This window comes from Falco naumanni, chromosome 5, assembly GCF_017639655.2.
Source record: "Falco naumanni isolate bFalNau1 chromosome 5, bFalNau1.pat, whole genome shotgun sequence".
Lineage (NCBI taxonomy): Eukaryota > Metazoa > Chordata > Aves > Falconiformes > Falconidae > Falco > Falco naumanni.
The window spans coordinates 74,386,149-74,394,566 of record NC_054058.1 but is presented as its reverse complement, the minus strand read 5'-3'; the positions used below and the strand labels follow the sequence as shown (position 1 = coordinate 74,394,566).

The window sequence follows — 8,418 nt, the reverse complement described above, 5'->3', positions numbered from 1 at the left end:
CTAGTTTATTAATTTTGCATTTAATTTTTAGTGTAATGGTAAACAAGGTCCTATTCAGTTATACTGGAATAAAATGTGTAAAGAAATCAAGATGAAAGCTTTACATAATTTTTACCTAGAGTGAAAGCAGGAGAAAATCAAGTGTGCATCCTGTAACATTCTCTGTTGCTATTACGACTACATACAGGAATTGGCTTTAAATAAGTAGGTGTCTGATACAAGCAGGCTGTAAACAGAATGTGTATAGAAATAAAGGTAAAACCAATTACTTTCTAAATATGCAATGTCTCTAACAATATCTATTTTATTTCTCACTTCTACCTCCAAACTCTTAACTAAAAAGTATACTGAAAAAATGCAGCAATCTGTTTCTATTTCTCTGGAGAGTGAGCAGAATTCTGTTCTGATTTGGACATCCTCATCATCCTCACCATCCTCATCATCCTCATTATCATCATCATCACCACCACCACCACCTATATTCTGATAGAGGAAATTTCTGCTGATGATTAAGCCAGAAACAACAGTCACTGCCTTACAGGGTTCAGTTGAGTTCCAAATGTTTTGTGATATTTTTTCGCCACCTCTTCTAGGTGCAACAAGAAAAATACGGTCTTTCCCTGTCTGTCTTTTGTTGTATCAGCCACATATACTTGATATGGAAGTCTTTGAAAGAGAGTAAGTCTGGAAAATGCTCTTTTGAAATGAAATCACTCTTTGTAAAGAATATTAGTATTATGTTATTGGAGTTCTTTCTAGTGATGCACTCTAGGTGGTGCTGATAATATAGAGTGTACACTAAAGGCATTCTGTAGCTTAGAAGAGTTCTAAGAGACTTTCTGAAAGGTTCTTTCAAATTATCTTTTAGAGGTCATGGACTTGGGATTCTGGATTCAAATTACAAATTTTAATTTTGGAACTTATATTAGAGGTGTACTGCTTTGGGATTTTTTTGTTTGGTAATTAATGTAGTTGTTCTGTTAATAGAGTCTTTCAATTAACTTAGATTTTCATTTTCAGTTTCTTCTCAAAGTAGTGTACTCTTCCCAGTCAAAGAAAGAAGGATAGCTTAGGAAACTCATACCTTCTGAGTTTTTCTCTCTCATTTTCTCTCTAGGTCTTGGCATTTGCAGACTGTTCAGACTGGGATCTGTTAATCTTTTCCACATTTCACTGTAACTAATGTTTTCCCCTTTCCCTCATAAAATTTGGAGGAATGACATTGATGAAAAAGGAGGAAGTTTATAGTAAGAATAGAATTATCTAAATTTAGTAACTTTCAATCATTTCCTTCAGTATGCTCCTAAGTAAAGGAAACCTAAAAAATCTTCAGTACAATGCCTGTTACAAACAAAGGAAACCCTTCAGCTCTTTCAGCTGGCTACTGAATTGCTTCTGATGCACAAGGAGAAACAAAACAGCTCTGCACTACTCTACTGCATGCTGGCAACATTTTAGTGGAAAAAACCTTTCCCTTACACCCTGAACACTGCCAACCCCATCTAGACTTTTGTAGCTACTGATGTGCGGAGATATCTGCTGAACGACAGACATTTTAGGAGTGTAATGAGGCCAGGTACAGTGACTCCTCACATGCACCCAGTCAGCACTGGTATTAGCTTGGGTCCATGGCTAACTGCATTAGCGTGGCAGAAAGCCAGAGCTTTTGAAAGCTGTTAGAGTCAAGATTTATTACCTCTGGCACTTGGCCACAGTCATGGGGCTGAAATGTTTGTGGATCTGAGGTACTATCTTCACATAGGGCTGTGTTTCACTAGGTGATGTTTACCATTTGGATTGTCATCTGCCTCGTACTGTGTAAGCATACCCATTGCTTGACTGCTATAGGTGATATACCAGGTGAGTGTTAATCCTTCTGCGAGCTTTTCATCTCTCACACTTGCAGGAATGTAGGATGGACCTGGAAGAAGCTGGTCAGGTTGACTTCAGAACTGGCCATCTAGCCTAGCAATAAAGTGTAACAGGTGGAGAATCTTTGAGTAGTAGATTGGTCATGGTAGGGCTGCTCAAGCTATCTCCTCTTGCCACTCTGATCCTCTTCCAAGATGTGACTTAGTCGCAAAAGTGAAATTGTTGAAGTTTGAGTGTGACATGAAGCCCACCAAAAAATTGTCCAGATAAGTACCTAGCTCCTCTTAAGAATCATATCTATACATCTCAAGCCAACTTACGTTGGAAGGGACCTCCAAAGGTCTCTAGTCCAACCCTCAGCTCAAAGCAGAGATAAATTCAAAGTTAAAGTTCCTCATGGCTTTGCACTGCTGAATTATGAAGTATCCAAATCCAAAAACCTCTCCAGTTAGCCTGTTCCAAGGCTTGAATGCTCAGCGTGAAATTTTTTTCCATTTCTCTGGTTAGAAAATCCTTTGCTGGAGCACGGGACTGTTGCCCCTTTTCTCAGAAGAGTTTGGCTCTGTCAGCTCCCCTTTTTCTTAATGGAAGACTACAGTTATATCCTCTCCTTAGCCAGGCTGTGCAAACTCAGCACCATCTTCCCCATATGCTTCAGCCACCTAATCTTCATTGGCTCATGCTAATCTCTGGTTGATTTTTTTTTTTTTTTAATTAATGGGCCAAAACCTGGAAACATTTATTTGGATTTGCCCTCAAGACAGCTCAGTGGAGGGATTCCCTTGACATGATGGCTGTATTCTTAAGGCAGAATTCATACTCAACTTGTTGTCCACCATTCAGGTCCTTTTCTGCAAAGCCACTTTCTCTCTGCTCAGCTCCCAGCCCGTAATGCCTCATGGAGTTATCCTGTTCCAGATGCAGGAGTTTGCATTTGACCTTGAGTTTCATGAGGTTCACGTTGGCCCACTCCTCTGGCTTACTGAGGACTGTCTGAAAGGCAGCCCTGCCCCATAGCGTAAGCATAAGCATAAGCACTGTCCGAAGTTAATGATAAGTAAATTGATCCAGAGCAGTATGCAAGCACACTTGAAATTCAGTGTTTGGGCAATAGCACTATTTACTACTGGAAAAAGTTAACAAGTTACTTGAGTCTTTTCAAGCACAATCGAAAACATATCCTCATAGAAACAGACAAGCATTTAACTCAGAGCAACTCAAGTGTATGATCTAACAATCCCTTAATATTATTCCTACTATGTACCTTGTGAAGCCTTTTCTGGATGTACCACATACTTCCACAGTGATTTAAATATTATGACATATGAAAGATAAGCTTGTTGTAGTTCTGGTGCCTGTAATCATCCGTGTTTACTTCAGATTCCATTTATCAGTGAATCCTGCTGTTTATCCTCTTGCTTCAAGCAAATAATAATAATAATAATAATAATAATAATAATAATAATAATAATAATAATAATAATAATAATAATAATAATAATAATAATAATAATAATAATAATAAAATCAGATCTACAGAGCTGTCCTCATGATGTTTCAGAAATTAAAATAACTCTAAACATAGCTATTTCAGAAGGATCACATAACTGAAAATGTTCTAGATATCACCCTGGATGTTTTTGTGGTGAAATATCATCTGTGCTTTCCAAGCTATGTAAAAAAGCCTTATTAAATTAGGAATAACTAATATGCTGATAATTGGTAAGAAAAAAATGATGTAGTTAATATCAGCTGAGACACATGTCTAAGTTTAGTTTAAACACTTAACATGTCTAAGTTTATCAATACTTCACTTTTTTGTGCTTTTTTTTTTCATACTATCTCCACATTTTGACAAGGAAGAATCTTTTTCAGATTTAATATCCATGTTAACCATATTCATTTGAAAAAGGATATGATTGTGGGGTCTTCAGGTCTGTGGTTTCCTTTATAAGCAATATTATTCTTAAACTTCAGGTTCCTGAAATTTTCCATTCTAAACCAACCAACCAACCCAAAAAACACTCATGTTTTTCATGGGAAGAACATATTATTTCTATGAAAAAAATTCAAAAGCAAAGAATACATTGACAGCATACTTAAATTGAAAATATTGCCTTTTTTTTCTCCAAATATTAAAAGATTTTAGATTATTTTATTTTTATTTGCTCTATTTCTTCCTAATCTTTCTATTTCTTTTTTCTACACTGGATATAAGGGAGTGAAATCTGATTTTTTGAGTACCCCCTCTGCCATTTGTCATCTTCTCTCTAGGAAACTACCAAATAACAAAAGAAAAAAGGAAAACTTGTCCCTTAGTTCTATAGTAGTATCACAGTAATGACACTGTAACATTTGCAAAGCCATTTAGTTAAATAAGAAAGGGGAAAGTAATGGTGTAGTCATTCATTTTTACAGCTTACAGAGGTGAAAAGAAAATGAAGTAGAAGAAGGAAAAAAAATAACATTATAAATATCAAGAGTAAATATTTCTAAAATAATACAGAGTTGTTACATTTTCAATCCTGTCAAAGAAATTTTTCTCCCAAAATATTGTCATATGCGATAGTTCTTTCGGGTTTTGTGAAAATCTCAAACTCTCTCTGAGATACATGAACCATACTAGCTTCAGGACGCTCATTAGCCTTGGTTCTAAATTTGCAACACATACTGATGCAATGGAATATGTGACAATATGTGAACAAAGATTATCGAGGGCTGGGTGGGGGCTTGCTGGCTGAGTATCAGTCCAGATAAGACTCACGTACTGTTGGCAAGTTTACCAATACTTTAGATGCACATAGGCTGAGTTCTCACTGAACCTATGCCAATTTTGTGATGTGTGGCTGAGCTACTTATGTTTGGCTTATGAACTGGTCATTCCAAAAGTTTGGAACTTGGTATATAGGTTCGGTTCACCAGTGAAAAAGCAACATCCAGTGCAAAGCTGTAAAAGAAGCCCAAACCCTTCAGTCTCTCTTGAACCAATACTCTGACTCCAGACCACGTTTACAGGATGTCTGTGATATATTTGAAAATGCTGAGCTGCACTGAGCACTGCTGATCTCCCAGTTTCTCACATGAGGACAGCAAATATCTCAGGGTCTAACCTTTCTACAAAGATCAACAAAGACCTCTCTGCTATGGTGAGTTTAAATTTTCTCCTGGCTTATTGATGATTCACCCAAGAAACTTAAAAGGAACATGACGTGTTGTAATGAATAAATGATTTGAGGTCTTTGAGCTGATTCACATGTATTTCCCACTGCAGTGTGTGAACTCTCTCCTGCTGATTCCTGCAAGGGGTGCACCTCGTATTTCTGAGGGAAGGAGAGAAAATAAAGGAAAAAAAAAAAGAGAAAAGGGGAATCTTAGCAAGAAAATAGATGATGCCTGCTATCTCTGCTAAAAGGATTTAGTTTTTAGTACAAGGTGAACAGTCGAGCTTGAAACAATGGGGAAGTATTTTGTCAACATCCCACTCTGAACATTTCCAATTCCCAGTAGACCCAGGTATTAAGACCTGCCAAGTCCCGTGATGTCTTGTGCAGCCAGAAATGAACGAAGAGTAAAAGCAAACACAATTCTGATTTTATTGCAGAACTTCTTGAATAACAAACATTTTAACCTTCACTTTTGGTTGTCAAACTAACATGCAAGGGAAAATATGGAAAAGATGAAAAGACATTTTTTCTCAGCAGACTGGCCTTCCCTTTTATCTGGCAGGTTTGTTCCAGCTAAGCCAGCCTGTGACTGCAGTCCCTTCAGCAGTATAAGAGCACTCTGCTCTGTAACACAGCTGTGCAGTGGCTGGGTAAAATTTGATTTGTGAATGCTGAAGAGGATGTAAATGGGTAGCTTCAGAGCTTGGACTGACTTCCAGAATGTCAGCTGCATTGACCTATGCTGTGTGGTGTGTGTCCACAAGATTTCTTTTCCATGAAAGCTGTTGTTGTATTGCCATAAACACTATAGAAAAGACTGTAGAAAAGATTATTCTGCTGCTGAGGTAATGCAATGCATCTGAAGAGATCTTGTTTATTCTGTGTGGATTCTTATAATACATACTCATGGAAGCTGGCTAACATCTGCTGCATATTTGTTCTTTCATTGACACAGCAGGCCATAATAATAGCTAAATAAGATCCTTTATTTTGGTAGTTTCCTAGATAGGATGGTGGTGTTAAATTTTTAAAACCATATTTTACTGTAACTTTGTGTCACTGTTGAGATGGACACGACACACAAAGGATTGTGCACAAAACCAAAAGGCCAAAAGGCTGTTTATTGTTCTAACAAGGCTTTTTATATATTTCTCAAGAATAGGTGTCTATACATGATTGGTTCATTCACAGACCATTAGTACATGATTGGATGGCCTTTTCTTTGCTACGTCTTTGATACACTTCTTCTACTTGTGCATCTGGCAGTTCCTTGTCTTGTTGGCTCAGCTCTTCTCAGGACTTTCGTAGACTCTTCAAGGATACACAGGTATCTTTTCAAGGCTAATGTTAAGCTTGCATTCCGATCCCTTGGACCAGCCGGGGTTTCCCACAACTTTGTGTTAGACCTGAATAATTAAAAAATGGAGCATTTCAGCAAAACGTGGTAAGAGAAGAGAGAGAGAGAGGTTTCCCGGGGAAACCTGTCTATAATATTTAAATTATTCTGGGAAAACTCTGTCTCCTGCTGTCGCAAAAGGAGTGGTTAGGTCAGGTAGCTTAAAGAATTACCACCAAAGAGTTTAAGTGAAATAGGCTTAATATGAATGTGTGGAAATGCAACTACACAAGATTTGATGGCAAAGTTCACTCTGTTACTTACTGAATGGAGTAAATGCAGAGAGACAAATCAAGCTGAAATCAAGTCAGAATAGAGTTGGAAACAGTTTATAAAGATCAAAGGTATAAAGGGGTAAAGGAGATCCTGTTGTTGAGTCATGAGGTTTAGAGTAGACCCTCTTGCTTTCTAAATTCTCACAGAGTTTAAGTGCAGCTGGATCTATTCCTAGTCTCAGACTTAGACAACAGATTCAATCTAAAGGGGAGAGAGAGGGAGTTCACAGTTCATAAGAATTTAACAGCAAATCAATTTGTTTTAAATCACAAAGTTACATCATTACCTAACTGCTTCAAGCTTGTAATACATATTACAGCAAAAGTATATACCTACTAAAAGCTTTCCCTGGAGTTCAGTGAAATACATCTTATGCCTTTGAATTCCTCAGCAGGCAAAGGGTTGAGCTTTGAGGAGCAGCGGTATCAGCCCGGGCCCCATCCTTGACTTTCCGCGACGGTTCCCCTAGTATCACAGACTTAGAGGTTTGCAAGCTCTGAGCAGCATCCTGCTCAGAGGGAGATGCTGGTTGCAGCCCGCTGTGGTCCAGAAGAGCTCACACGGGGTTTATTTTGGGACTGCTGTTTATAAGGCTGTGACATAATTGGCCTTAATCATCAGCAAATTTCCATCCTGACTGCGACCTGAGTTGGTAATTTTCTCAAAAATTTCAGGAACAGTGTATCATTCTACACGGTTACCACCTGGGCTATGGTCTGGCAGGAACATTCCAGGGCTGTCAGGGAAAGTAACCGGTTGTTTCCATGCTTCATCCCTGCTTTGACCAGCCCACAGGAGTTCCAGCACGGACAGTGCTGTTCTCTGCCTCAGTTGAGTAGGAGTAACTGGTACAGTCAAGGGATACTTAACTGCCCAACTCATTACTCAAGGCACTGAGAGCTGGTCGGCGGCTCCTGAGGTTGTAGAACAGCCTGGAGGAAGGGGAAAAGTGCATCACCACACCTGCTCAGTATAACTTCTGGAAGGAAAGTTATTTCTCCAGAGGAGCAAAGTTGTCTGTTGTTATCTTTGTGGCTTGTAACTGTTTCAGCCTTTGAGTGAGCCCTATGCGTTGTCATCTTCTGTGTTCAGATCTGCTTAACTTTCAAATGTCTTCAATCAAGATACCTTAAAGTACTTTCTGTCTTGATGGTATCCTGAAATACTGTGAGATAGAAGCATGACCTACCTCATCCTGACCTGTGCACCATGTGGAGGAAATACTGGAAATTTTCACTCATTGGGGACTGTGAGAATTAATGATTTTTTAATATTCTTCCATTCTGCTAACAAAGCAGTGTTGCAATTAATACAGCTCTAGCTGACACTTCGTCTAGAAAAATATGTATTGTCCTGGGAAGAATTCAAGGGAAAATGGAAATGATATCATTCTTCTTCGCTCCCACTCCCATTAAAGAGGAACTTAAAAGCTAAGCATTTCTTCCTGAGCTGGGCTGGCCTCCACCCCAAAAATGTTCTGTTCTTAGAGAGGTAGGAAAACAAAACCAACATGTTTTTACTCTCCTGAAAGGAATGAGCACAGATCAGACTCCCTAGGTATTTAGAAAAGGAGACCCTAAGAACTTATGTGAAGAACTCCACCCACATACAATAAGTAGATGGAAAAAAAGTAAACCTCTGAATACTCAGGTCTCATAGGAAATGAGGCCAGAACTTAGGTGCAAAGGAAATGGAAGAGCGTACAAGACT

General features: G+C 38.5%; 1 protein-coding gene across 1 annotated transcript in view; it reads left to right on the top strand.

Annotated features, from left to right (window-relative positions):
- The first annotated feature begins 4,820 nt into the window (after nucleotides 1–4,820).
- CD36 (CD36 molecule) overlaps nucleotides 4,821–8,418 on the top strand; it is an 88,062-nt gene continuing 84,464 nt past the window's right edge. Inside the window, exon 1 of the mRNA XM_040595694.1 lies at nucleotides 4,821–5,018. The gene's annotated coding sequence lies outside the window, so the exon portion shown is untranslated. The remainder of the gene's footprint in view (nucleotides 5,019–8,418) is intronic.